Below are 26,742 nucleotides of genomic sequence, written 5' to 3'. Positions count from 1 at the left end.
ACGAACGCAGTTTGTATCTCTCACACACACCCACGTAGGTGGGGGACGTGCACGAAGAGAAGAGGTGCATGCACGGCGCATGTACTCTCGTCTCTTTCCCAACCACACCCGCGCGGGTACACGGTGGAGCTCATTTCTGTACGAAAAAGGCAGCCCACGTGGTAATTTGGCACGTGTACTGGTTGTCCACTTGGTGGAGGGAGGATCGTCTACCACGGGTGAACAAACAAATTGCGACTTGATGTGTTATGCTAAAAAAAGAGGCAAACCATGTGGGGCCTACCTTAGAGGCAAGGCTCTATACACTGGAGTACTTTTTATGTGTCCCGTCAACTCGTAGATCGAGGAGAAGCTTGCTTAGTACGCCGTCTCCCCCGCCCACGGGCGCGGTGGCTCGCAGGATGAGGTGAAGCTTGCTCCGCCTTACGCCCGCTCCCTCGCCCATGCGCGCGGTGGCTCGCAGGACGAGGAGAAAAATTTACTACTCCCCCCGTTTACTCCTCGTCCCTACTACCTTGGTTATATAGATTATATCATATTGTTTGGAATATATATGTCCTTTAGTAGATTTCAATATGAACTACTAGTACATACTCCAAACACTGATGTATATAGACGTATTTTAGAGTGTAGATTCACTCATTTTGCTCCGTATGTAGCACTCTCCCTCGCCCCTCGACCCTCGCCCACGTGGTGGACGTGCAGCAATTCATTCGGTCTCATATAGCCAGAACGATATATACTCAACTACCATTATTGCTCGACTTCCCGAAGAGGCGAAGAGCCAATCGCAAGGTTAATATTTTGGAGATGCCAAGCGCAAGGTTATAGGAGAACGAGTAGTAGGTGCCGCGTCATTTATAAATAAAGTTTTTTTTCTACAGTGGCACGTACGCAATATGATAGGTTCATATGGAGAGAAAAGGAAACCGCTCCACTATATACATAGTCAGGACGGGCCAGCCTACACGGTTGCTTGCTGGGGTTGCTCTCTTCACACTCTCGCACAAAATGACTGTGGCCACATCTCTAACATCCCGGCGGATCACATCCGCTTGGGGAAGGGTGGATGCTTAGTGTAGATGCGGTGGCCATCGCCGACGGCGAAAACCCACTGTCGGCACGTACCGATCAGGGGTCCCCGCCGTTCTCTCTCACAAAGCCGGTGAGGTTTCCTTCGTCCCTTGCTCACTGCTGCGACGTGGGCAGTTGCCGCCTCCCGCCGCCCTCCTCAAGGTTGAGCTACGTCCCTCAGGTACAACTCCCTTTACAACCGGCTTGCACCACTGCTCCAGCTGCCCACATCACTCCATGTGGATATTTCTCTACTTCTTTTCCCCGCACATACCTCTACTGGCTTCTACGTACTGTATTTGTGATGAGTTTATGTCTCATCAACTAGTCCCAGTAATCTTATTCTAATCACGCTTCTTCAATTTCTTTGCCACAGGGATGCTCATCTCGATTTTGGTGAAACTGCACAAAACGATCCGATGGTCAAAAGTTTGCAAACTTCATTTATTAGGAAGCTCGAACGTTGCCAGCAAATTGAAGCCTGGTCAAGGTTCACGGTTCAAGGGCTAGGGACTGCATGGATCGTTTTTTTCTTTAGCTGCCTCTGTTCCAAAATAAGTGTCAACTTTAGTAGTAGTACAACTTTGTACTAAAGTTTGCACAAAGTAGAGACACTTATTTTGGAACGGAGGGAGTACATATTTGCTATGATCTGTCAATCATTGAGATGCAATAGCATGCATGTTAGTCTCCTTTGTATTTGATGAAATGTTGCAACGGGCAACCTTGGACGCAAGATACATGTAACAGAAGCTGGAAGCTTCATAGCATTGTACAAATTTATCTCGCTGATAAATTACAGTATGTACTATACTAGTACTTCCTCCATTCCTAAATATAAGTCTTTGTAGAGATTTCACCATGAACCACATGCGGATGTATATAGATGCATTTTAAGTGTAGATTCATTCATTTTGTTCTGTATGTAGTGGAATCTCTACAAAGACTTATCTACTAGTAATAGCTAGCCCCCACTACTAGGAATTCTCTATCCTCTCCTTGAGCCACATCATCAAAATTGATGTAGCCGTTAGATGAAGTAAATCAGTCCATAATAGCCGTCTGATCTAGACGTTGAGAGGCTCCGCACTAAGCCACATGCAAGCATGCAGAAATACCGTGGCACATGCATGTGAGTGGGTTTTAAATCACATCAACATGTCTGCATGCAAGCATGCACCAGTAGCATGCATGTAAGTGAGCTTTTAAGTCCCATTAACATGTCAAAAAGAAAAATATAATCCCATTATGTAGTAGGAGTTGGCTGATCTTTTTTCCTTACGTGGGATGATCTAAATGATGATGGGAGTTTATTTAGTTTGGCTACCACATTTGTCATGCGGTTATAGAGTTTTTTTTAGTTCTATGAAATCGATAATCTTACGCAGAGAGATATACCGCTATTCCGCGGCAACGCGCGGGGACTCATCTAGTAATATTTAGGAACGGAGGGAGTACTATGTAAAGAGTTAGGCGTCGCACGGTGATAGTGTGAGGTGGGCCATGTAATCACTGAGCCTGCGTGTTTTCACTGCTCTTGCACGCCTCCGCTGTAAGAATGGAGAAAATTGTAATCTAGTAGTAGTACCTCCTTTCGCCGAAAGCGTGGGACATCCAGCTGTCCTACCACCTGAGTAATAAAGACCAATGAGCCATCAAATCACATAGACCCAGCAGTAAGTTGGACGGACGAAGCAACCATCATTGCGCCAGTGAGAGGTCGTGTCCGCTCTGCCTGGGCATGAATGCGGCACCGATTCTTTGGAGCGGCGCTGACCGTTTCAGGCGGGAAGTGCACGCGGGCGATGGAGGGGCTTTGGGTGGGCCAGAATTGTCAGGAGCGGGCGTGGCAGCTGTCCGCATGTCCCTATCGGACACGCCCGGAAACGAGAGGATGCACCGACTCTCGCGGCTAAAATCGTACACTACACAACATCTCTCTGTAGGAGTAGGTCGATCTGTCGCTCTCTCTGACACACACATGTTGTTAAACACACACACACGCACGCACGCACACGCACGCACCTTGGTCCCGTTGCACCTTCTAACGTGACTTATTACACCTAGACGGAGGGAGTAGTAAGTATACGAGATACGGTGGCACACTGACTTAAGTCTAATACAAGTGCCCAAAATTTGTGTGCATGTTATAATAAGGATTCACTTAAAATAGTACGTGAGCGAACAGAGGGATCAATTGGACAGTGTTCCCGAGCAGTAGCGAGATGTGTGAGGTAAGATACACCGCTGGCGCTTTTATTTTTTCTTATTAATTTGTTTGTTTCACCCTTTGACTGGTGGGACCCAACGTACTACGTGGAGAGAGGTAAGGTGACTAAGGCTGCATTATTTCTGCACCACTGTGGATAGTCTTACCACGAAAGCCACATGACACGATTATGATTGAAATCCCAATGACTCCCACACACACACAAAAAACACGGCATGCTTGTCACATGAACGCAGGAATGTATAAAAGGTTATTTCCCTCTCGTTGAACATAACGGGAGGGTTGTGTAGCTGGTTAGCCTGTTCGCTCATCAAACTTGAGGTCTTGGTTCGATAACTACACTTGAGCATAATTTGTGCCAGGAGGATTCTTTGACTGGTCAAAATGTTTTCTAGGGTTTGCACGCTTCACACTCTCTCTCCAGTATATATATACATGCTGGAGCCTCAACGCTTGTAGTTGCTCTCTTCACACTCTCTCGCCCTCTCCTGCTGGAGCCACAGCGCTTGTAGTTGCTCTCTTCACACTCTCTCGCCCTCTCCAGATCTAAATTAGACTTCGTTGGCCTCTCTCTCCCCTCACCGCTGCTCAAAGAGCCGGCAGGATCCGTCCATCGGGAAGGGAAGGAGGCTTAACGCTCTCGCCGTCGGTGAGGGACTACCAGCGCAACTGTTCACTTTCCACCCAGCGGCGGTGCGGGAGGGCCTCCGACCCCTTCTTCTTCGCCGTCGTCCCGCCGCCCACCGAACCACGCCCCTAGAACCTTAAGGTATAATTTACTTACTCCACATGCATTGCTCTAGCTGCATGTATACCATGAATCTAGGACGTGGTTCAAAGAGGAAAGGAGTGGGGGAAAGTAGTGGGAAAAGTTGTATATATCATGAATCTAGGACGTGGTTCAAAGAGGAAATGAAGGGGGAAAGTTGTATAGCATGAATCTAGGACGTGGTTCAAAGAGGAAAGGAATGGGGGAAAGTAGTGGGAAAGTTGTATCGCATAAATCTAGGACGTGGTTCAAAGAGGAAAGGAAGGGGCGAAAGTACTAGTTCAAAAAGGAAAGGAAGGGACAAGGCTGTAGAGTTTGAGCAGGACTAGATTTGCTGCGCTCACATAGGGAAAGGTGTCTAAAGATAACGAAACTGGGACCAACACAAATATGCTCCTTGGTTGTTTGTTCTTTGTTGCAACAGACTGTGCATGACCATAGTACATCGGTAGATGCACATGGTGCTGGTGCGTCCACTGTCCCGTGCAACTCATTAGCTGTTGTTAATCTAAGGCCCTGTTTGGTTAAAAACTCCCTAGTCCCTACCTGCTTGGTTCCAGGGACTAAACATGGACTAGAGGTTATTAAATGACATGCTAAAAGACCATATTACCCCTAGTAATGAACTAATAGAGACAAGGTGCGATGTGTGGCAGGGGCAACTGTTGGAAAACGTCCCAAAAAGACTCCCTCGGGGTCTTCTTTCTTTAGTCCCAAATGCCCACTTTTAGTCCCTAGAAGTCCCTCCTGTTTGGTTTAGATGGGACTGACATGGAGTTTTTTTAGTCCCTACACCAAAATGTCCCTATAAACAAACACCCTCTAATAATGCCACTGGAAAATTGATGCAATGCCACAGTTAAAAGCAAATTACATGTTTAACGAATTTTATTGTTAATATAATCTCTATGTTAATATTAATTAATGCCACCGTTTGAGAAATGCTACTGTCTTGCTTTCTTTCCCATTTAGATAAGGTAGATGCTTCTTTTTGTTGGCTTCTGTGTCATCCACCGTTATTGACCACTAATTATTTCCTTTGCACCTCTGTGTAAACAGGGTTATCTACTTCACCTCGTTGCCATTGTGACCTTTTGTTGCACTGCACAAAACACTTTTGTTTTAAGAGTGTTTTGTGCAGTTCAACCAAAATGTCACACCGACAACGTTGCTTGATTGCTTGATCTTAGTGGAACTGCACAAGAGGAGATCTTACTTCCTATCCGTTAAGGCGAATTTGGTTCAGATCTTCTTCTTGTGAGTTGTTTGAATTCCGCATCATGAGAGGTCAGTACTAGCCTTCTTTCACATGATTCTGCAGTGTGCTTTCATATGTTGTGCTACTTGTACGATAATGTTGCTTGATTTTAGTGAACTGCACAAATGGAGACAAGACTTCCAATCTGTATGTGCACCGTAATATCCCATTGAGGTAAGATAAGGATATTTCACAACTGCTGGCCTGTATTTTGCCACTTTCATCAGAAAATTAAGTTTAGTACTATACTTGTGCTCCCTAATTGACATGCCAAATCTTACATTGAAGGCGAAGCTTGTCTGTTATTGAACCAAGTGATGAAGGGGAAGAACAAGCGGAAGAAAAACAAAAATCAACTCCCGGTGCTGTAATGAAGCACTGGAACTGTGATGACACAAGTAATGATATAGTTTTGCATCTTAATTTATTGCTATGGCTGGAACGAGCAATTGTTTGCCACTGATTTGATGCCACTCTTAATGTAATATGTAATTATCTCTACTTGTGCAAACAGGGATCTTCTTTGAAGATACCATATATTTTAGTGGAACTGCACAAGAAGATGTTGGAAACATTAAACTAATCGAGGAGTATATAGTAAGCATGGCCACCACCGTAGATAGCAACAGATGGTTCCGGAGAAGTGCTTCATCTGTATGCTCTACACAATAAGCCTCCTGACAAAGGTTGGTACTCGCCCACTGATTTCATCCATATGATTGAGCTTTGTCATCTCTATTGGTGTTGTGCTACTGTTTAGATACTGCCATGAAAAAATGGTATTGTCCTTGAGAAGTGCTTCATCTGTGCTATTTTAAATATTTCCTTTCCTTTTTTTCGAGCAAACAGGGATGCTAGCATTTAGTAGTCCTCTTGTCTTTACACAACAGGATCATCTTCCTCTGAAGAAGAATATGGAGTACGTGAAGTGACTAGTTCCGATTATGCCAGGATGAAGAAGCCCTGTCTATCTTCTCATCAGAAGGAGCAGTTGAAGGATGGTTACATTACTCCCCACAAGACCAAAGTAACATCAGCTCAGAAGGACTGACAAATCTCCATTTTTTTGCTGTGATGCGTGAGTACAATGTTGTTCTAGGATTCTTTCTGGTGAGTTCCATTTTTATAAAAGTGTGCTCTACATGGACCATGTATGTGCCTGTTGAAACTATCAATTCATAGTACAGTTTGCTTTATACTAATCACTTTTTGTATTCGTGCAAACAGGGGTGCTCAGCTTGATTTCAATGGGAACTGCACAAAATGTTCATGAATACATCGAATCATTCATTTCCTCCACAAGAAAGGAGGTGCCGATAAGTTCAAGGCGTTGCAACATATAAGGGCGAAATCATACAAGCTACGTGCGAATTTGGTTGATTTTGGTGGAACTGCACAAAAAGAATAGCTGGTTTATTTAGCACGAGGTGCCATGTCAATGTCCGAACTGATGGCAAACCCTGCCCATTCCACAATCGTAGGCATTTGATATTTTGGAATGGGACAACCTTGTCAAATTTTGCTCATTGATTTTAGCAAGACATGCGTTTGATATTTTCGAATGGGACGCCCTTTGCTGTCAGCAGCGTCGATCAATTTTTTCTTTATTCTTTAGTTGTGAAGTAAATATTGCCTCTGACATGTGAGTCGCTGAGATGCATAATCATCGATTGTTTTGAATGTTCTCTATGAATTGCCAGGCTTGTGTGTTTGATTGCAATGTACAGAAACGCTAAAAAGCTGCTCAAACTCTTTGTACTGTTCTTTTCCTTTTTACTTCGCACATTGTGAAAGTGCATACTTTTTTGTATAAGATTGGTCAAAGTAGAGATACTTTGACTGCAGACAAAACTTGTATGCACGACTAGAAAGGACCGGAGGGAGTACATGTGAAACTGCTGCAAACGAGGTGATCACCCTGGGAATAATGCTAGTACGTATTGTTTTGCATGTTCATCCAATGCCAGTGATACAGGAATTCGAACTAATCGAAATAAATTCATTCATACACGGTCGGATTTCATATAAACATGTCGGATTTTATTACATTTCATACATTCTTCGACTAAAAAGGGGTGCGCTGGAGGTATAATTAATTAACCGAAGCTACCCACCCTGTGTCCCGCTGAGCCGAACAGAAGCTTCAGTGACTTAACTGCAGGTGCAGTTGCATAACTGACATGTGGCCTGTTGGGCCCATGTGTCAGTCAGCCAACTGCACCAGCAGTTAAGTAGAAGCAGCGTTCTTCTCCAGCGCAGCTCTCCGACTCCACGTCGCCGCCAAGAAGCTAACCGGCCATCAATGGTCAACCCGCCTAGCTTGGCTTCAACCGGAGGGTAGCAGCGGTGGCCTTACTTGGACCCGAACGGCGGTGACCTACCGTGTTCTACTCTTCCTCGTTTTCTGTGTGGCGTGGCCTCGTTGGCAGCGGGGCGGGGCCTCGGCGGAGCCGGCGATGTCCTCTGTCTCGTTGCCGGCGGGCGGTGCCTCAGCGGAGCGGTGGAATTACCCCCCCCCCCCACACCACGTTGCCGGCAGGGTGGGGCCTCGGCTGAGCCGGCGATGTCCTCTGCCTCGTTGTAGGCGGGGCGGGGCATCGGCGGAGCCGGCGGTGTCCTCTGCCTCGTTGTTGGCGCGCGGGGCCTCGGTGGACCAGGGCCTCGTCGACGCCAGCGGAGCGGGGACTCGTCGGAGCCGGCATTGTCCTCTCCCTCGTCCTCGGTCTCGCCAAACAGTGCCTCGCCCGCTTCATCGCCCTCTTTGCTAGCCTCTTTGTAGGCGGCCGCAGCCTCCGCCACCCGCATGCGGTACCGCAAACGCTCGAGGCGGCCCTTGCGGGCGGAGCGGTACGAGTTGAGCAGCGCCTCCTGCTCCGCCCGCTCCGCGGTGATCTGCTCCTCCACCTGCAGGTGAAGGAAATATGCCCTAGAGGCAATAATAAAGTTATTATTTATTTCCTTATATCATGATAAATGTTTATTATTCATGCTAGAATTGTATTAACCGGAAACATAATACTTGTGTGAATACATAGACAAACAGAGTGTCACTAGTATGCCTCTACTTGACTAGCTCGTTGATCAAAGATGGTTATGTTTCCTAGCCATAGACATGAGTTGTCATTTGATTAACGGGATCACATCATTAGGAGAATGATGTGATTGACTTGACCCATTCCGTTAGCTTAGCACTCGATCGTTTAGTATGTTGCTATTGCTTTCTTCATGACTTATACATGTTCCTATGACTATGAGATTATGCAACTCCCGTTTACCGGAGGAACACTTTGTGTGCTACCAAACGTCACAACGTAACTGGGTGATTATAAAGGTTCTCTACAGGTGTCTCCAAAGGTACTTGTTGGGTTGGCGTATTTCGAGATTAGGATTTGTCACTCCGATTGTCGGAGAGGTATCTCTGGGCCCACTCAGTAATACACATCACTATAAGCCTTGCAAGCATTGTAACTAATGAGTTAGTTGCGGGATGATGTATTACGGAACGAGTAAAGAGACTTGCCGGTAACGATATTGAACTAGGTATCGAGATACCGACGATCGAATCTCGGGCAAGTAACATACCAATGACAAAGGGAACAACGTATGTTGTTATGCGGTCTGACCGATAAAGATCTTCGTAGAATATGTGGGAGCCAATATGAGCATCCAGGTTCCGCTATTGGTTATTGACCGGAGAGGTGTCTCGGTCATGTCTACATAGTTCTCGAACCCGTAGGGTCCGCACGCTTAACGTTACGATGACAGTTATATTATGATTTTATATGTTTTGATGTACCGAAGGTTGTTCGGAGTCCCGGATGTGATCCCGGACATAACGAGGTGTCTCAAAATGGTCGAGACATAAAGATTGATATATTGGAAGCCTATGTTTGGATATCGGAAGTGTTCCGGGTGAAATCGGGATTTTTCCGGAGTACCGGGAGGTTACCGGAACCCCCCCCCCCCCGGTAACTTAATGGGCCTTAGTGGGCCTAGGTGGAAGAGAGGAGAGGAGGCCAGGGCAGGGCCGCATGCCCCTCCCCCCAGTCCGAATAGGACAAGGAGAGGAGGGCGGCGCCCCCCTTTCCTTCCTCCCCTCCACCTCTTCCCCCTCTCTCTCATAGTCCAACATGGAAAAGGGGGGAGTCCTACTTCCGGTAGGAGTAGGACTCCTCCTGGCGCGCCTCTCATCTTTGGCCGGCCGAACCCCCCCTTGCTCCTTTATATACGGGGGCAGGGGGCACCTCTAGACACACAATTGATCATTGATCTCTTAGCCGTGTGCGGTGCCCCCTCCACCATATTACACCTTGATAATATCGTAGCGGTGCTTAGGCGAAGCCCTGCGTCGGTAGAACATCATCATTGTCACCACGCCGTCGTGCTGACGAAACTCTCCCTCAACACTCGGCTGGATTGGAGTTCGAGGGACGTCATCGAGCTGAATGTGTGCTGAACTCGGAGGTGCCGTGCGTTCGGTACTTGATCGGTCGGATCGTGAAGACGTACGACTACATCAACCGCGTTGTGTTAACGCTTCCGCTTTCGGTCTACGAGGGTACGTGGACAACACTCTCCCCTCACGTTGCTATGCATCACCATGATCTTGCGTGTGCGTAGGAATTTTTTTGAAATTACTACGTTCCCCAATAGCAGGTGCTCCTGGAGGAGATGGTGGTTGTAGGCAGCGTCGGCCTGCGCCTCCCGGAACTGCTCCTCACGCATCTGCCTCACCCTGTCCATATATTGGGCACGGGCCTCGCCGATGGTCATGGTGCAATGCACCGGCGAGGATGGCGCGGAGGAGGGGGTTGGCGCCGGATCATCAACTACCATGTTCTCCATTGGGACGTCGTCGTCCTCCGGCTGCCTGCCGGCCAGCCGGTCGGCAGCAATGGCTGCCATCTCCTTGTGGTCCGTCGTCCGCCCGTCCCGAAGAGCGCTGGAGCGCGAGGAAGCCATGGTGGGCAGTAGTGGTGTGGCCAGGAGAAAGGGAACGGATGTGGATGACTGCGGCTATGGCCGGCGCAACAGTTTATATAGCAATGGTGGGCGGGCGGAGGGACGGACGTGTGGCGCCGGAGTAGCCGCCTCGGCAACCGCGTATCATTAATGTGGGCGGCAGATGGACAGACAAACAACACTTGTGTCGTTTGAAGGCGGAGCAATCGCCTGCACCGGGAAGCGGGGCGGGCGGCACTGACTGTTTCGGGCGGAAAGCGCGCGCGGGCGAGGAGATGACTTTACTTGGAGAGGATGATAATGGGGACCCACCAGGTCCATAGCCTCACGCACGCAAGTGCCTCCTTATTATATATATATATATATAACTATAATTTATTTTGCTTCCTCCTGGTTTCCTGACATCACGGTCCCACACCATTGTCAACCTATGTAGTAGTCAATAAACGAGAGAATTGCACAAGAAGCGGCCGACAGTTGGGACCAAGCAACTCGAGCAGTATTTGTGTTTTTGAGGTGTGAGCACTGCAGAGTTTTTCGATGTTTATCCCAGATATTAATTTTTCTCCTCTGAACAACAACGAAAACATCGCTGCAGGTATTAACTGGGCGGGCTGTGGCCCGTCTAGCCCAGGCCAGATATCCAGACCAGATATTAATTTTTTTCAAGCTGAAAATGGCTAGCCCAGCTATACTTTTTTTTAGGAATACCCAGGCAAGGTCAAGTTGTTATTCTCCGCCCCGCTGGGCTGCAAATCTTTCCTAGGAGGGATGCATTAGGCTTAACAAGAAAATGGGCTTTAAGAAATAATAAATGGGATGTAATTATAAAAACTGGGCAGTAACTATAAAAAAATGCACCAAACACATGATTAATTTATAAAATATTATTTTTGGATATTGAAAATTTTAATTTCATTAATTGTTGCAAGCGCAATGTTTTGTTGGATTTTTACGTAATATAAATTTATATTGAAATTGTATTTAATCTGACTAGAAATTTCGGGATAAAAATATTTCGGATCCCATCAAAATGTGGGAAATTTTATTGAACTCTGTTTTGAACGGTTGGTTGAAATGGGCTGTAGTTTTAACAAACTGTAAATGGGCTGTAGTAAATTCCATTAGAGGCTATAAGTTCTCTGCCACACACTTCTGGCCTTACTAAGTTGACGCGTATGCAAGGCTTTGTCAACTTATAGTCAACACACGGTTCTAGCGGCAGTGGCCGTTGGATGTCCATCCAACGGATGCCGTGCTTCTTCTTCAATCTCGGATATTCTAGCTTCACCCGCCCAAAAAATGATTCCTCCCCCTGACATCTGGGGCGCACCATTTCGGAAGCTGACCTGTGGGCCTACTAAGTTGACGTACCAAGGGCTTTGTCAACTTAGTCAATATAAACGATTCCAGCTGCAGTGACCGTACGATGTCCATCCAACGGCCGTCGTGCTTCTTCAACCTCTGGTCTTCTTGCTCCAGCCGCCCAAAGCAGCGCCGGTCGTGCCGCCTGCTCCTGCCTCCCGTGGCCGGCTGTGCTGCCGCGAAGGCCTCACCGCCCCCTACTACTCCCACCGCTGGCCAGGCCATCCCTCCACTCACCCACACCCCCTGTTATTCTGCGGCGACGGTAGTGCAGCCGAACCAGTGAACCCTCGTACTCCTCTCCGCGTGTGCATCCACTGCCGCGTCTTCCCCGGCTCCGCGTCGTCCCCTTCCTAGGCCTCGCCGTCGTCCACTGCCCTGGTACTCTCGGCGCGGCATGGTCAACGTGGTCAAGGAACGACTTCCATCGGACATGGACTGTACGTGGAGAGGCTGACAGCTGGGTCCACGGCAGCCGCAAGGAAGTGCCTCCTTATTACACGCAAAATAATTATTCCTCCACCTGACAGCGGGGACGCACCGGACGGGCCACCGTATTTCGCGAAAAAATGATTCGCCCCCTGACTGCTGGGACCCACCAGCTACACCTTCGCATGCAAGGAAGTGCGTCCGGGCAAAAAAAATGATTCGCCCCCCTGACTGCTCGGACCCACCAGATACACCTTCGCACGCAAGGAAGTGCGTCTGGGCGAAAAAAACAAAATGATTCGCCCCCTGACTGCTGGGACCCACCAGCTACATCTTCGCAGGCAAGGAAGTGCCTGACAGTCGGGATCCACCTGGTCGAAGCGTATGTAGCGTTGTCATTCTGGTCGCGAACGTGTACGTACATACTGGTCGATGTAGTGGCGCGCACGTGTCGTAGTAGAGGTGCGCACGTGTCGTAGTAGAGGCGCGCACGTAGCATGTACATGTACGTACAGCGGCCAGGGTGCAAGAAAGAAAATACGGCCACGTATGTGTACATACGGGCAGGGTCTCGAACGCCTACTCGCGCATACGTACGGCCAGGGCTCGTGTACATGGCTGGGTCAAAACGGAGAAACAGCGTCGTCGTCGTGTTCAATGGGAGGCAACGGAATGCGTCGTGTTCATGGGGAGGCAACGGAATGCGTCGTGTTCATCGGGAGGCAATGAAATGCGTCGTGTTCATCGGGAGGCAACAGAACGCGTGGGAGCCAACCGGCTGGGTCGGAGCGGAATGTGTGGTCGTGTTCATCGGGAGGGCTTGGACGGAACAGGCGATGGAAACGAGGCTGGTGTACCACAGAACGGAGCAAACAGACCTCCTATGTTCGGAACAGGGTCCTGTTGATCGGGAGGGGTGTGGCGTACCGCAAAACGGAGGAAACGGACCTCCTACGGTCGAAATGGGGGTCCTGTTGATCGGGAGGTGTTGAGGATATAACCATTAGAGTCACCCGCCCAGGAGGGGCCGGGTTACGTTATAATGATCATCACGTGAAGCCTAGTACCAGGCTAGAGGATGGCGGATCAATAATGGGCTTAAGGCCCGGAGGCGGCTTAAGGCCCGTAGTGATCAACCGCCGTCATGGCAAGACTTGTAATGTAAGGCAAGAGTAGTTAAGAGTCTGAGCCAGATACTGTTATAAGACGGCCGGGACTCTGAGAGCCGCGGGGCGTCAACCTCTCTATATAAAGGGACGACCCGGCGGCGGTTCAGGACGAGAGAGAAGAGATCGAGAGCCGGGGATAGCGATTAAGCTCCCTGGTCATCGAAACCCTAAGTAATACCACCTCAACTGGACGTAGGCTTTTACCTTCACCATAAGGGGCCGAACCAGTATAACCCTCGTGTTCCTTGTCCCGTTTAACCCCTTTAAGCTTCCTAGCTGCGATGGCTCCACGACTAAGTCCTTGCACGAGGACATCTGCCGTGACAATTCCACGACAGTTGGCGCCCACCGTGGGGCTGACGCACGGTGGATTTGAATTCTTGAAGGGCAGCTTCGAAGGGCTCAAGGGATACGCTGTGGGCTGGATGACCAAGAGTCATCACGGCAAGCTCTACATCGACGATGCAAATTGGGGCCCCGACGCCGGCTCAATTGAGTACGAGTACCGGGTCCCCTTCGGCGGAATCCATGTCTTTATTGGCAAGATTGGTGAGCCGGGCCCTGAGCCGGACCTCTGCGCCGATTTCATCGAGACGGCTCAACGGGCACGACCCGCCCGGAATTTTCCTGCCTTGAAGCGTGCTTTCGTGGGGTGCGTCCATGGAGAGCTCTCTGAAGGATCTGGATCTGGTGATGAGACGGCCGCTCGCTCTGGCAGCGAGTCATCCACAGAGGAGACTGATTCGTTATACCAACTTCAAGATGGCAGGCTCAGGGGTTGTTCTGATGGCGACAGTATTCCGGACCCCTTTGAGCCGCCGAGCCGGGTTGGAATCTTCATGGCTGGTGCACAACCTGTTCAAAACCCCACCGCCGGGGTAGGAAGCCCTATGCCCTCGTCGGCTCAGGTGCTGATGGATCTCACAGACAAGATGACGGTCCTGTTAACCGCTACGGTCGCCCCGGCGGATCAAGCTCAGCATGACGCGGAGGTGGCACAGTTAAAGCTCGATCTAGCAAAAGCCAAGGAGGATCTGGCGGCAGAAGGGATCAGGATGGCTGCAGAGAGGGCGGCTTTCGACGCCCAGACTCGGCCGATTCAAGCGCAGTCTTTCCGGCTCACGATTGATCAGAACGCGTCCAATGAGATCATGAGAAGGAGGCATCAAAAGGCCCAATCTCAACTCCCTCCGGTTTATGATCCTCGAAACCTCTTCAACACGCCTGGTGCAGGGCCCAGTAACCCGCCAGAGATCACGGTGCCCGGAGCTGGAACGCCAATTCAGCCCCAAGTGATGGGGCCTCCCCGGGTGAACACTACCCCGCCTCAGTATGTGCCGATACCACCGGGTCATTATGCCAACCCGTTGGAAAACATGGTCGTCGCGGCGGCGCGACTGGCGGCTCTCCCAATCGATGGCGACTCTCCAACGACGGTCGAAACCCGTCGGGTCAGAGAGCTCCTTCAGACGGCTCTGGCGCAACAGGAGGCATATTCTTATAGCCGGGACAGGATTCATTCAACCCCTCGTCCAGGCCGGAGCCCGAGTTATAGCAGGCACATGGTCTCAGCGACCGGCTCAAGCAATGTCCGACGCCGTGACTTGCCTCCTGGCCACGGCCCGGTTCATAATGAAGCTTTTAATGCGGTGGACCAAGACAGAGCACGGCAAGAGGCGGAGCGGGCGGCTCAGTTGACGGCTTACCAGCCACTCCCGGCTTATCCGACAGCTTCCATCGACGCGGGTATACCTACGAGGACCGGAGGTGTTCCTTGTCTGGTGCCGGCTCTCCGTAATGAGCGTCTGCCCAAGGATTTCAAGGGACCTAGGAAGGTACCTAATTACACGGCTGATTTACAACCCGGAGCATGGATCGAGAGTTACGAGATGGCTATGGAGTTGGTGGAGGTCAGCGAAGCGGCAATGGCCAAGTACTTCACCATGATGTTAGATGGGACTGCCCGCACTTGGTTGAAAGGACTGCCACCGAACTCTATCGGGTCTTGGGCTGAACTAAAAGCCCGGTTCATCCAAAACTTCAAAGATACCTGTAGGCAGTCTATGTCAATTGTGGATTTGACTAACTGTAAGCAGCAGGAGGGTGAGTCTACAACCCATTGGGTTTGCCGGGTCAAAGAGATAATACATTCATCTGATAAGATGGATGCCGGCTCTGCAGTCTTAATGTTAGAGCAGAATTGTTGTTTTACACCCCTGAAGATGAAGCTCGGGCGGCTCAAGCGCGATTGCAATGATATGGGTACGCTGATGGCGGCTCTGGTCAAGTACGCCGACTCTGATAGTACCAAGGATCCCGCGTCGGATGATGAAAGGACAGGGAAGGGAAAACAGAATGGCAATGGCAAGGGCCCCCAGCATAACCCGGCGAACCAGGGAGGTAATAGGCGTAAGGCTGATGGCAGTATGGAGTTTGTGGCCAACACCAGTTCACAGGGTAACAACCACCGGCGTAAGGGGAGACCACCTCCCCGTGCCGGCGGGTCAGGCCCGACGCTTGAGCAGTTGTTGAATGAGCCTTGTCCAAGGCATGGCTCTAGGGAAAAGCTGGCCACTCATCTATGGAAGGACTGCGCAATCATGAAGGCCTTTAAAAAATCCAATGCTTTCAATGGCTCGGGCGGCGTCTTAGGCGCCAGCGGCTTTCATGGCCCGGGCGGCGGTTCAAATTCCAATTCTCAGAATGTTCAAGGGGGCTTTAATCAGCAGTCCAGCCAGGGTCATCAGCAGCAGCAGGGGGGATATCAGACCAATCCAAAGCAGCTCAATGGCGGGCAGTATCATGTGTTTACTACCAGTCTGTGCAAGCGAGAGCAGAAGCTCCATAAAAGGGCTGTGCATGCTGTTGAGCCGGCGGTTCCACGCTATTTAAGATCGTCTGAGCAGCCTATTGTGTGGAGTAGGGAAGATCATCCTCCCCGGGTTGATAATCTGGGTCACCTGGCCTTGGTGGTGGCTCCTCAGGTTGGGGGATATAAGTTCACTAAAGTGCTCATGGACGGAGGCAGTAGCATCAACATCCTCTATTATGAGACCTTCCGTCATATGGGTTTGACAGATGAAAACCTCAGCCAGTCCAATACTGTTTTCCATGGCGTGGTGCCTGGTAAGTCAGCATATCCAGTCGGTAAGATCGAGCTGGAAGTGACCTTTGGAGATGAGTACAATTACAGAGCGGAAAAACTGACCTTTGAGGTGGTTAAGATAAGGAGCCCGTACCATGCTTTATTTGGGCAGCCGGCTTACGCCAAGTTCATGGCACGACCGTGTTACGTGTATTTGCAACTCAAGATGCCGGGTCACAACGGGACCATTACGGTTCATGGCAGCCGAAAGATAGCCTTGGAGTGTGAGGAAGGTGACGCGGCTTACGCTGAATCTGTTTGTGCAACAGAGGAGTTGAAGTTTTACAAGGACAATGTTGACCCGGCAGATATGACGTCTTTGAAAAAGCCAACCACGGAGCATGAGCCGGCAATGAAATCTAAGTCAGCTGATGAGACTAAACTTGTTGACTTTGTTCCAGGTGACTCATCTCAGCAGTTCAGCATCAGTGCCAATCTGGATCCGAAATAGGAAGGCGCGCTCATCGAGTTCATCCGTGAGAACAAGGACATTTTTGCATGGAAACCTTCTGACATGCCAGGTGTACCTAGAGAACTCGCTGAGCACACTCTCAGTATTGATCCGAAATTTAAGCCGGTCAGGCAATTCCTTCGGCGGTTTAATGAGGAGAGGCGGAAAGCCATTGGTGAGGAGGTAGCCCGGCTCTTGGCAGCCGGGTTTATTGTTGAAGTTTTTCATCCAGAATGGTTAGCTAACCCGGTGCTCGTGCTCAAGAAAAACGGCACCTGGCGGATGTGTGTGGACTACACGAATTTAAACAAAGGTTGTCCGGCTGATCCTTTTGCTCTCCCCCGTATTGATCAAATTATTGATGCTACGGCGGGTTGTGAGCGCTTAAGTTTTTTGGATGCTTACTCTGGATACCATCAGATTAAAATGGCAGTTAAGGACCAGGAGAAGACGGCGTTCATCACTCCCTTTGGAGCCTTCTGTTATGTGTCTATGCCTTTTGGGCTCAAGAGTGCACAGGCGACTTACCGGCGTTGTGTGCAGAATTGTCTTCATAACCAGATTGGGCGCAATGTTCATGCCTATGTGGATGATATCATGGTTAAATCCAGGGGGAAGGAGACCCTGGTAGATGATCTTAGAGAAACCTTTGATAATCTCCGGGTTTACAAGATGATGCTTAACCCGGCCAAGTGTGTTTTTGGTGTTCCCGCAGGCAAGCTCTTGGGTTTTTTGGTTTCTCACAGAGGCATTGAAGCTAACCCAGAAAAGATCAAGGCAATCACCTCTCTGGCTAAGCCGGCGTGCATAAACGACGTCCAGCGTCTGGCGGGCCGCATCGCTGCTTTGAGCCGGTTTATCAGCCGTTTGGGTGAAAAGGCCATGCCACTGTACCAGTTGATGAAGAAAACAGATGACTTTGTCTGGAATGATGTTGCTAATGCTGCTTTTGAGGATTTGAAGAGATAGTTGGCTGAGCCCCCAGTTCTTGCTGCTCCTGTTGACAAGGAGCCCTTATTGCTGTATGTAGCCGCTAACACACGAGCCGTCAATATGGTTGTGGTGGTGGAGCGCAAGGAAGAGGGTAAGGAGTATCCGGTTCAGCGGCCGGTTTACTACGTCTGTGAAGTGCTCATTGAGTCCAAACAACGGTATCCACATTGGCAGAAGCTTGTTTACGGGGTATTCATGGCAAGCCGGAAGCTTAAGCATTATTTTCAGGGCCACCCTATCACTGTGGTTAGTTCTGCTCCCCTAGGAGATATCATCCAAAACAGAGAAGCCATAGGAAGAGTGGCTAAGCGGGCTATAGAGCTTGGGCCTCATGGTATGAAATACATGCCACACACTGCTATCAAATCTCAAGCTTTGGTGGATTTCATCAACGATTGGACAGAGCTGCAGGTGCCTGAAGAGAAACCGGATAATACATACCGGACTATTCACTTCGACGGGTCTAGGCAATTGGAGGGCTCGGGGGCTGGAGTTGTATTAACTTCCCCTCGAGGTGACAAGTTTTGCTATGTGCTACGGTTGATATTTCCCTGTACTAACAATGCGGCTGAGTACGAGGCCTTGCTCCATGGTCTTCGGATGGCTAAGGAGATGAGCTTGAGCCGGGTAAGGTGCTTTGGCGACTCAGATTTAGTGCTCAACAAGTATCAGGCAAGTGGGATTCCAAGGACCCTCTCATGGCGGCTTACCGCCGCGAAGTTGATGCCATTGCTGGACACTTTCAGGGTTACCAAGTAGAGCACATCGATCGTAGGAAGAACGAGGCGGCTGATGCATTAAGCCGGCTGGGCTCTCAGCGAAAGCCGGTGCCGCCTAATATTTTCTTAGACATTTTGCATAACCCTTCTGTTAAGTTGCCTACAGAGGAAGACTTGGTTGTCCCTGACCCGGAGGCACAGTTGGTGGCGGCTCTGCATATTACCCTAGACTGGACAGTACCATACTTGGCTTACATGACCCAGGGAGAATTTCCTGAGGATGAAACTTTGGCCAGACAAATAACCCGGCGGTCTAAGTCAATGATAATTATCAATGGTGAGCTGCATCGTTGCAGTGTCACTGGAACTTTCCAGCGTTGTGTTTCCCCTGAGGAAGGTCAAGAAATTTTACGTGAAATTCACGAGGGGGATTGTGGCCATCATGCTGGCTCAAAGTCCCTTGTGGCTAAGGCTTTTCATCACGGTTTTTATTGGCTGACGGCTCATGCTGATGCAGAGGATTTGGTCAGTAAATGTGACGGTTGCCAGAGGTTCTCGCGACGGGCTCATGTGCCGGCTCAGGAATTGAGGATGATTCCAATCACTTGGCCGTTTGCGGTCTGGGGGCTTGATATGGTTGGCCTTTTAAAAGATCCAAGGATAAGAAGACCCACCTCTTGGTGGCAGTCGACAAGTTCACAAAGTGGGTTAAAGCAGAGTCAGTTGGTAAGTGTGATGCAGCCACAGCGGTTCAGTTCATGCAGAGGGTGATATTTCGCTTTGGTTTTCCACATAGCATTATAACTGACAATGGTACCAATCTGTCTAAAGGCGCCATGGAGGAGTTTTGTCAACGAGAGCATGTTCGGCTTGATGTTTCATCAGTGGCTCACCCTCAATCCAATGGTCAAGCTGAGAGAGCCAATCAGGAAATCTTGAAAGGCATCAAGCCCCGGCTTTTGGTCCCTTTGCAACGGACGTCGGGTTGTTGGGTGGAGGAGTTACCCTCCGTGTTATGGAGCATCAATACTACTCCTAACAGGTCTACGGGTTACACGCCTTTCTTCATGGTTTATGGAGCGGAGGCGGTCCTCCCTAGCGACATCCGTCATGACTCGCCTCGAGTGGCGGCTTATGTCGAGGCGGATAATGAGCGGGCGCGCCAAGATGCTCTTGACTTGTTGGATGAACAGCGTGATGTGGCAGCGGCTCGCTCGGCGATTTACCAACAAGACCTGCGCCGCTATCACAGCCGTCGGGTTAAGTCCAGAGTCTTCCAGGAAGGTGATCTGGTGCTCCGGCTCATCCAAGATCAAACAGATGCACACAAGTTATCACCGCCTTGGGAAGGGCCCTTTGTGGTCAGCAAGAACTTGCACAACGGGTCATACTACCTTATCGATGTTCAGGAGCACAAAGATTCACGTAAGTCGAAGGAAGAGACCCGTCGGCCGTGGAACATAGCTCAGCTTCGGCCTTATTACACTTGAGCCACCGGCTCTCATAACGTACATATTTCTACAGCCATGTATATATTATGATAAATAATAAAGCAGGACCTCTGTCCTTTTCTCCTCCAAAGGCAAATGTGTTATTGTTATTTCTATTACAACATTACATGGTCACTTGGAGGTTGATCCGGCTTACGATCGTATTCGAATCTCGCCGTTAACAATATGATCACTTGGGGGCTTCCTGTTCAAACATAGGTCGTATTCGAACCAAAGAGAACATAGCTGTCGATACCCACTTGATTGGCAAATTGCCAAGCTCATTGGGGAGTTTTTTCTTGATCATATTTGAATCATAGCTCAACCCCCTTTGGGAACCGACGTGGATCGTATTCGAATCAGCATCGTTAAACAACTCTCAAGGTCATTTGGGGGCTTCCTGTTCAAACATAGGTCGTATTCGAACCAAAGAGAACATAGCTGTCGGTACCCTCTTGATCAGCAACGCCAAAGCCACTGGGGGCTATATGATCGCATTCAAATCTTAGCTTAACCCCTTTGGGACAGTTCTCTGGTCGTATTCGAATCAGAAGCCCCTAAGTTTTGATCTTTTGGTTTGCAACAAGTTGTTTTGATCATATCAACAGTGTGCAAGGGCGGTTCTTACTCCGCCGGCTTAACTTTGATTAACAATGTTGACAGCACACAATAAGCATTATCGATGCTGGTGAACCGGAGTTGAGTTCTCAACCTCATTATTTGGGTTACATAAACCGGAAGTATACTTGAAGGCTTGTAAGTATGCTATTATGGTTACTTCGAGGATATAATTGAGGGCCGGTCTTTGGTGACTTTGGTTCATATTCCGGGTTATATGTAAAGTATATGACTCTCAGTGCGGTAAGCGCCCAGAGACTTGTGATTTGTTTTCTATGCAGCACAATTAAAGACAGCTTTTTAACTTAAAGGAAAGTAGATGATCGAACATAACCCGGAGGAATATAAAGGAGCAGCTTCAATGGAGTTAAGCATTCTATACGTGCACGATGGCACGACAAAATTAAGTGTTTGTCCTACTCTATTACAAGACTCCCTGAGTCCAAAAGGTGAGGCATTGTTTTTAAGGTGTAACCATGAGCCGCCTAAGAAATCAAGGTGCTTGTTGGGTTGAAGCTCCCGGCTCATCCCTCTCCGCTCCTCCGGCTGTTTCCATGACCTGGAAGGTTGATGATTTCCAGTCAATGCCGCTCAAAGCTTCAAATTGAGCCTCGTCATCAATTAACCCGGCCGGGTCAACTTCTGGAGCGAAGGTATGCTTACGAGTCGGAGGGATCAGGCTGATTGCTTCATAGCGTGGAGTGGGGATCCTTTGATTCTCCGCGACATAGCCCGGCTGATATTTGGTAAGGTCGGTGTCATTCCCAATCAAGGTGGCCACCGGGCGCACGCTCTTCACACAGGCGGCAAAGTCTTTCTGGTCAAAGGGGTGCCGTCTTCCTTCAGGCTGGGGTATCCAAGAGCGATGTCGGCCGGGTCTAGCTCCGGTAGAAACGCCTTGGCCCGGCTCAAAGCAGCTATAGCTCCGGCTCTTGCAGAAGCCTGTCTCAGCTCTTGGAAGCGTTGAGGAAGTACGGCGAGCCGCCTGAGTACGTCTGCCAGGTGAGTGGGAACCTCATTGGACAGAGCCACAATGGCTAAAGCACGTTGTGACCCGGTGTAGAGTTGCTCCACCAAGGTGTAAACCGCCTTCAGCTTGGTCAGCACGTTCTGATTTAGATTGGAGCTTCTGGGACCTGCATAATAACGTCAGGTGAGCTGATGGAAACGATGGGACTTATGAGACATGAAGAATGTAAACTTGTTAAAAGCTTACAGAATAACTTACCGAAGATCGCGGAGACCATCTGTGACACATGGTGTTTTAAGCCGGAGAGTTCGGCGGTTCTTTCAGTAAGGGCAGCCTCCGCTTGTTCGGCCCGGCTGAGGAAGGCAGTCTTCTCGTCGGCCCAAGTTTTTCTTTCTGTTTCAAATTTTTTCTTCAGTTTTTCTTGTGCAGCAACACTGAACTCAAACTTGGCATTGGCCTTCCGGGTCTCAGTTTCCTGCGTCTTCAGGCGGTTCTTCAGCTCAGAGATTTCCGATTCAAATTTCTTGCAGGCAGCCTATACAAATTCCGGGTTAAAGTTTGAGTGGTTATCATACAACATTAAAGTCCCAAGTACTTTGCAAGCAAAGACACTTGGCACTTGGGGGCTAATGTATGCTGAAAGATTCTATTTGTAAGTGCCGGTTCATGAAGGTAAGCCGGAAGTTAAGTCTACAACATATTCTATCATAAGTAATAGACTTGGGGGCTAGCATGGTAAGGATGACTATGGAGTAAGCAAGAGAGTTGTACCTCAAATTTTTGCTGTATCTGCTTCACCATGTCAATCTCCAGGTCCCGGCTGTTGTACACTTGACCAATATAACCAGAAACAATGTCTCCAATGCTCAAGTTAGCATAGTCAGTGATATCCAGTCTGGCCCTGCGGCGCTCCAGCAGTTCTTCTTTAGCCGAGCATCTGGCCAGCACAGTGGGTCTTCCCGGCTCAACATATTCGGTCCGGGTAATCACCACATCCGGGTCATCGGCCGGTTGAGCTGAGCTGGGGATCCGGGTTGTCAGAACTCTCCATGGCTTGTTGTTCAGTTGGAGCGGTGGTTTCTGGAGCTGGTGCAGACGGCGGCTCAGAAGCAGAGGCGTTGGGTTCAGTCAAGACTGGTTCTTCGACCGGGTGACTTTTCTTTGCCCTCTTGCTGAGCTTTGCTTGTGCACTGAAAGTCAAAAGGTTAGTGCAAAAACATGAGTAAGATAAGCACAAAATAAGATGATCATCATTACCCGGGTGCAGTCTTGAAAGCCAGCAAGTTAGATTGCATGGAGTCACCGGAGGAGGGTGAAGTTTCCTGATAGTTTGAATCAGAAGAATTGAGTGGTTGGCGAGTGATGCCCGCCAAAGGATGAAAAGGATATAAGATGGAGATAACCTCGGTCCGGCGCTTCCTTGATGCTTCGGGTAAGCCGGAGGAGAGGTCTGCATCCTTGCTGGCCCGGGTTTGCCTCCGGCTCTCATGAATCTGTTGCTTCAAAAGAAATTGAGGATCTTGATAAGCTAAAGGATGGGAAAATCTTACTTTCCGGGTTACTCTTCGGACATTCAGCCTTGGCAAGGGGTCCGAGTCGGAGGAAAGTATAGTTACCTCTTCAATCACCGGGTTACTCGCTCCGGTGTCCTCCTGCTGATAATCAATATCAATAAGGTGGTTAAGAACAAACAAAAAACAAGAGAAGAGCATAAGAATGAAGGGTTACCTCTGACTCGGAGGTGTCATCCAGCTGAAGCAGGTCTGAGGCGCTAGGCTTACTCCCCTTCTTGCGGGGAGCGGCTCTCCTGGCGGCTTTCTTAACCTTCCTGGCTTTTTTAGCAGCCTCATGATCATACTTGACCTTCCAGAACTTATCATTAGCCTGAAAAATACAACAAAGGTTTCTTGAGGTTAAGATGAAAATTGTTAAAATGGAAAGTGAGGTGCTCAGATCAGTAGCTTACCGCCGGAGCCGGGTTAGCTTTGCAGAAGGGACTTAAGTCTGTCCTCCCGCAGTCTGCTAAGCTCTCGTTCAGAAGGACTTAGTCATGTCGTCAACGACGTCCTCAGGTAGGTCGTTGGGGCTGTGCCGCAGAGGATCATCCTTCCGGCCCGTGTAATCACACATTAAGCCGGGGCGGCGGCTCAAGGGAATCACCCACCAAGCAATCCAGACCCAGACCAGATCAACACCGTTAAGGCCGTTTCCCAGAAGAGCTTTAATCTTTTTGATGGTGGGGATAAGCGGTTGTCGCTCAGCTTGAGATAATTTGTCTGGCAGGGGGTGATTTGACTCTAGACGCAGGGCGCGAAAGCCGGGCAGAGGGTTTTCATCAGCCGGAGAAGTATCCTGGCAGTAGAACCATGTCTGGTTCCAGTCCTTTGGGTGGCTTGGCGGCTCAGCATAAGGAAAGAGGCAATCTCTCCGTCGTTGGATTGAAATTCCGCCAAGTTCCAAGCTAGGCCCGTTGGCACACTCGTTCTGGCGGTTCAGATAAAACAGCTCCCTAAAGAGCAGTAGGCTGGGCTCTTCTCCGAGATATACCTCACAGAACACTTGGAAGTTACAAATATTTGACACGGAATTGGGTCCAATGTCTTGAGGTCGCAGATCGAAAAAGTTCAGAACATCTCTGAAGAATCTTGAGCCAGGAGGAGCAAAGCCCCGGCTCATGTGATCAGCAAATATAACAACCTCTCCGTCTCTTGGTTGAGGTCTTTCTTCGGACGGGTCAGGGGCACAATAGGACATGACCTCCTTCTTAGGCAGGTAACCCGTCTTCACAAAGTCATCTAAAGTATTATCAGTAACATTGGATCTCACCCAGTTGCACGTAATGGGTGCCTTGGGCGGCATGGTGAAAGACGAAAGCCTATGACAAAAGAAAATGTCCGGTTCAAATATAAGCCGGAGGAAGATTTCAGTTCAGCATTCAAGATGGCGGCTTATGAAGGGGCCTAATGATATATGGCTAAGTGTGTCGGGTTATTTAAGCCGCTGTGGATATGATAAGTAATTCAAGTTGTTTAAAACTCTATCATGAATAAGCCGGAAATTTCAAAGCGCATGGCCTCTTTTAAGCCGGAGATATGAGCCGCCATGGTTAACAGATGCAGGTTTTTGTCTAAGTGTTGTACAAACAGGTTTCACAGGTTGCAGGGATTATTTTGGATCAAATGATCGTCCAGAAAGAAAAAATTTCTAGACCTAGAAAGCTGATACAGAGAAGTTCATGAGCTCAGAACGAGGTCTTTCTGCGGACAAAAGGGATCTACTAGCATAAAAATGAGTGCGAAACCACTACCGCATGAGTTCTACCCTGTTTTCCGGATCAAAAGCGGTCGCGGTGGAAGAACTGTGAAGAACGCAAGATGAACTACGAAGAACAGGGGAAGAACGACAGAACCCTAATGCGAATCTACTGTATGGAGTGGCGAGGACTTACCGGCGGTGATGAGATGCGGAGGTTGCCGCCGTTTCTCTGGACCAGTTCAGGGTGATGCAGCGGCCGAGGTTGACGAAGATCAGGGGCGCGGCGGCGGCGGAGCTCGGGCTCTAGAGCGTCAGAGGAGGAAGACGATGGAGGAGAAGAGTGACGAAGGCTATGGGCCGGGCCTATTTATAAGGGACGGCTCATAAATGGGCGCGAGAAACGAGGAGGCCAAGACGTGATTATCTCGCCACAGAAATGCCTCGATTTTCGGAATGGTCGTTAAAGATAAGATCCGTTGGGATATGACAGAATAAAAAATGAATTTAATGGAAGATGATGTCACGGCGGGTTATCAAGAATCCAGAAGATGACGTCACGGCGGGTTATAACCTTCGCACAACCAGAAGCCGGAAGATTTTCTTTCAAAGGGATTGAAGATTGACATGAACCGGTTCAAATCAATCTGGGGCCTAATGTTGAGGATATAACGATTAGAGTCACCCGCCCAGGAGGGGCCGGGTTACGTTATAATGATCATCACGTGAAGCCCAGTACCAGGCTAGAGGATGGCGGATCAATAATGGGCTTAAGACCCGGAGGCGGCTTAAGGCCCGTAGTGATCAACCGCCGTCATGGCAAGACTTGTAATGTAAGGCAAGAGTAGTTAAGAGTCCGAGCCGGATACTGTTATAAGACGGCCGGGACTCTGAGAGCCGCGGGGCGTCAACCTCTCTATATAAAGGGACGACCCGGCGGCGGTTCAGGACGAGAGAGAAGAGATCGAGAGCTGGGGATAGCGATTAAGCTCCCTGGTCATCGAAACCCTAAGTAATACCACCTCAACTGGACGTAGGCTTTTACCTTCACCGTAAGGGGCCGAACCAGTATAACCCTCGTGTTCCTTGTCCCGTTTAACCCCTTTAAGCTTCCTAGCTGCGATGGCTCCACGACTAAGTCCTTGCACGAGGACATCTGCCGTGACAATTCCACGACAGGAGGGGTGTGGCGTACCGCAAAACGGACGAAACGGACCTCCTATGGTCGAAACGGGGGTCCAGTTGATCGGGAGGGGTGTGGCGTACCGCAAAACGGATGAAACGGTCCTCCTACGGTCGAAACGGGGGTCCTGTTGATCGGGAGGGGTGTGGCGTACCGCAAAACGGATGAAACGGTCCTCCTACGGTCGAAACGGGGGTCCTGTTGATCGGGAAGGGTGTGGCGTACCGCAAAACGGACGAAACAGACCTCCTACGGTCGAAACGGGGGTCCTGTTCATCGGGAGGGGTGTGGCGTACCGCAAAACGGGACTCCACGGGATACTGTTTATCTCCACCGTCGACCTCCTCCAGCCTCCACGGGCTACCGTCGACCTCCTCCAGCCTCCACGGGCTCCTGTTCATCCAGCCTCCACCGCGCGCTACTCCACCGGCTACTGTTCAACCACCCCTCCACGAGCACCCCTCCACCGTCTACTGTTCATCCAGCCCTCCACACCACGGGGTCCTGTTCAACCTCCCCTCCACCGTCTAATGTTAATCCAGCCCTCCACCACACCACGGGGTCCTGTTCATCCAGAGGCAACGCCACCGCTCACTGTTCATCCACCCCCCCCCCCCCCCCCGCAACGCTCACTGTTCATCCAATCGATCGGCTTCAGTTAGCAG

The sequence above is a fragment of the Aegilops tauschii genome, chromosome 6 (assembly GCF_002575655.3).
Source record: "Aegilops tauschii subsp. strangulata cultivar AL8/78 chromosome 6, Aet v6.0, whole genome shotgun sequence".
Lineage (NCBI taxonomy): Eukaryota > Viridiplantae > Streptophyta > Magnoliopsida > Poales > Poaceae > Aegilops > Aegilops tauschii.
Note: the sequence above shows the minus strand (reverse complement) of the source record.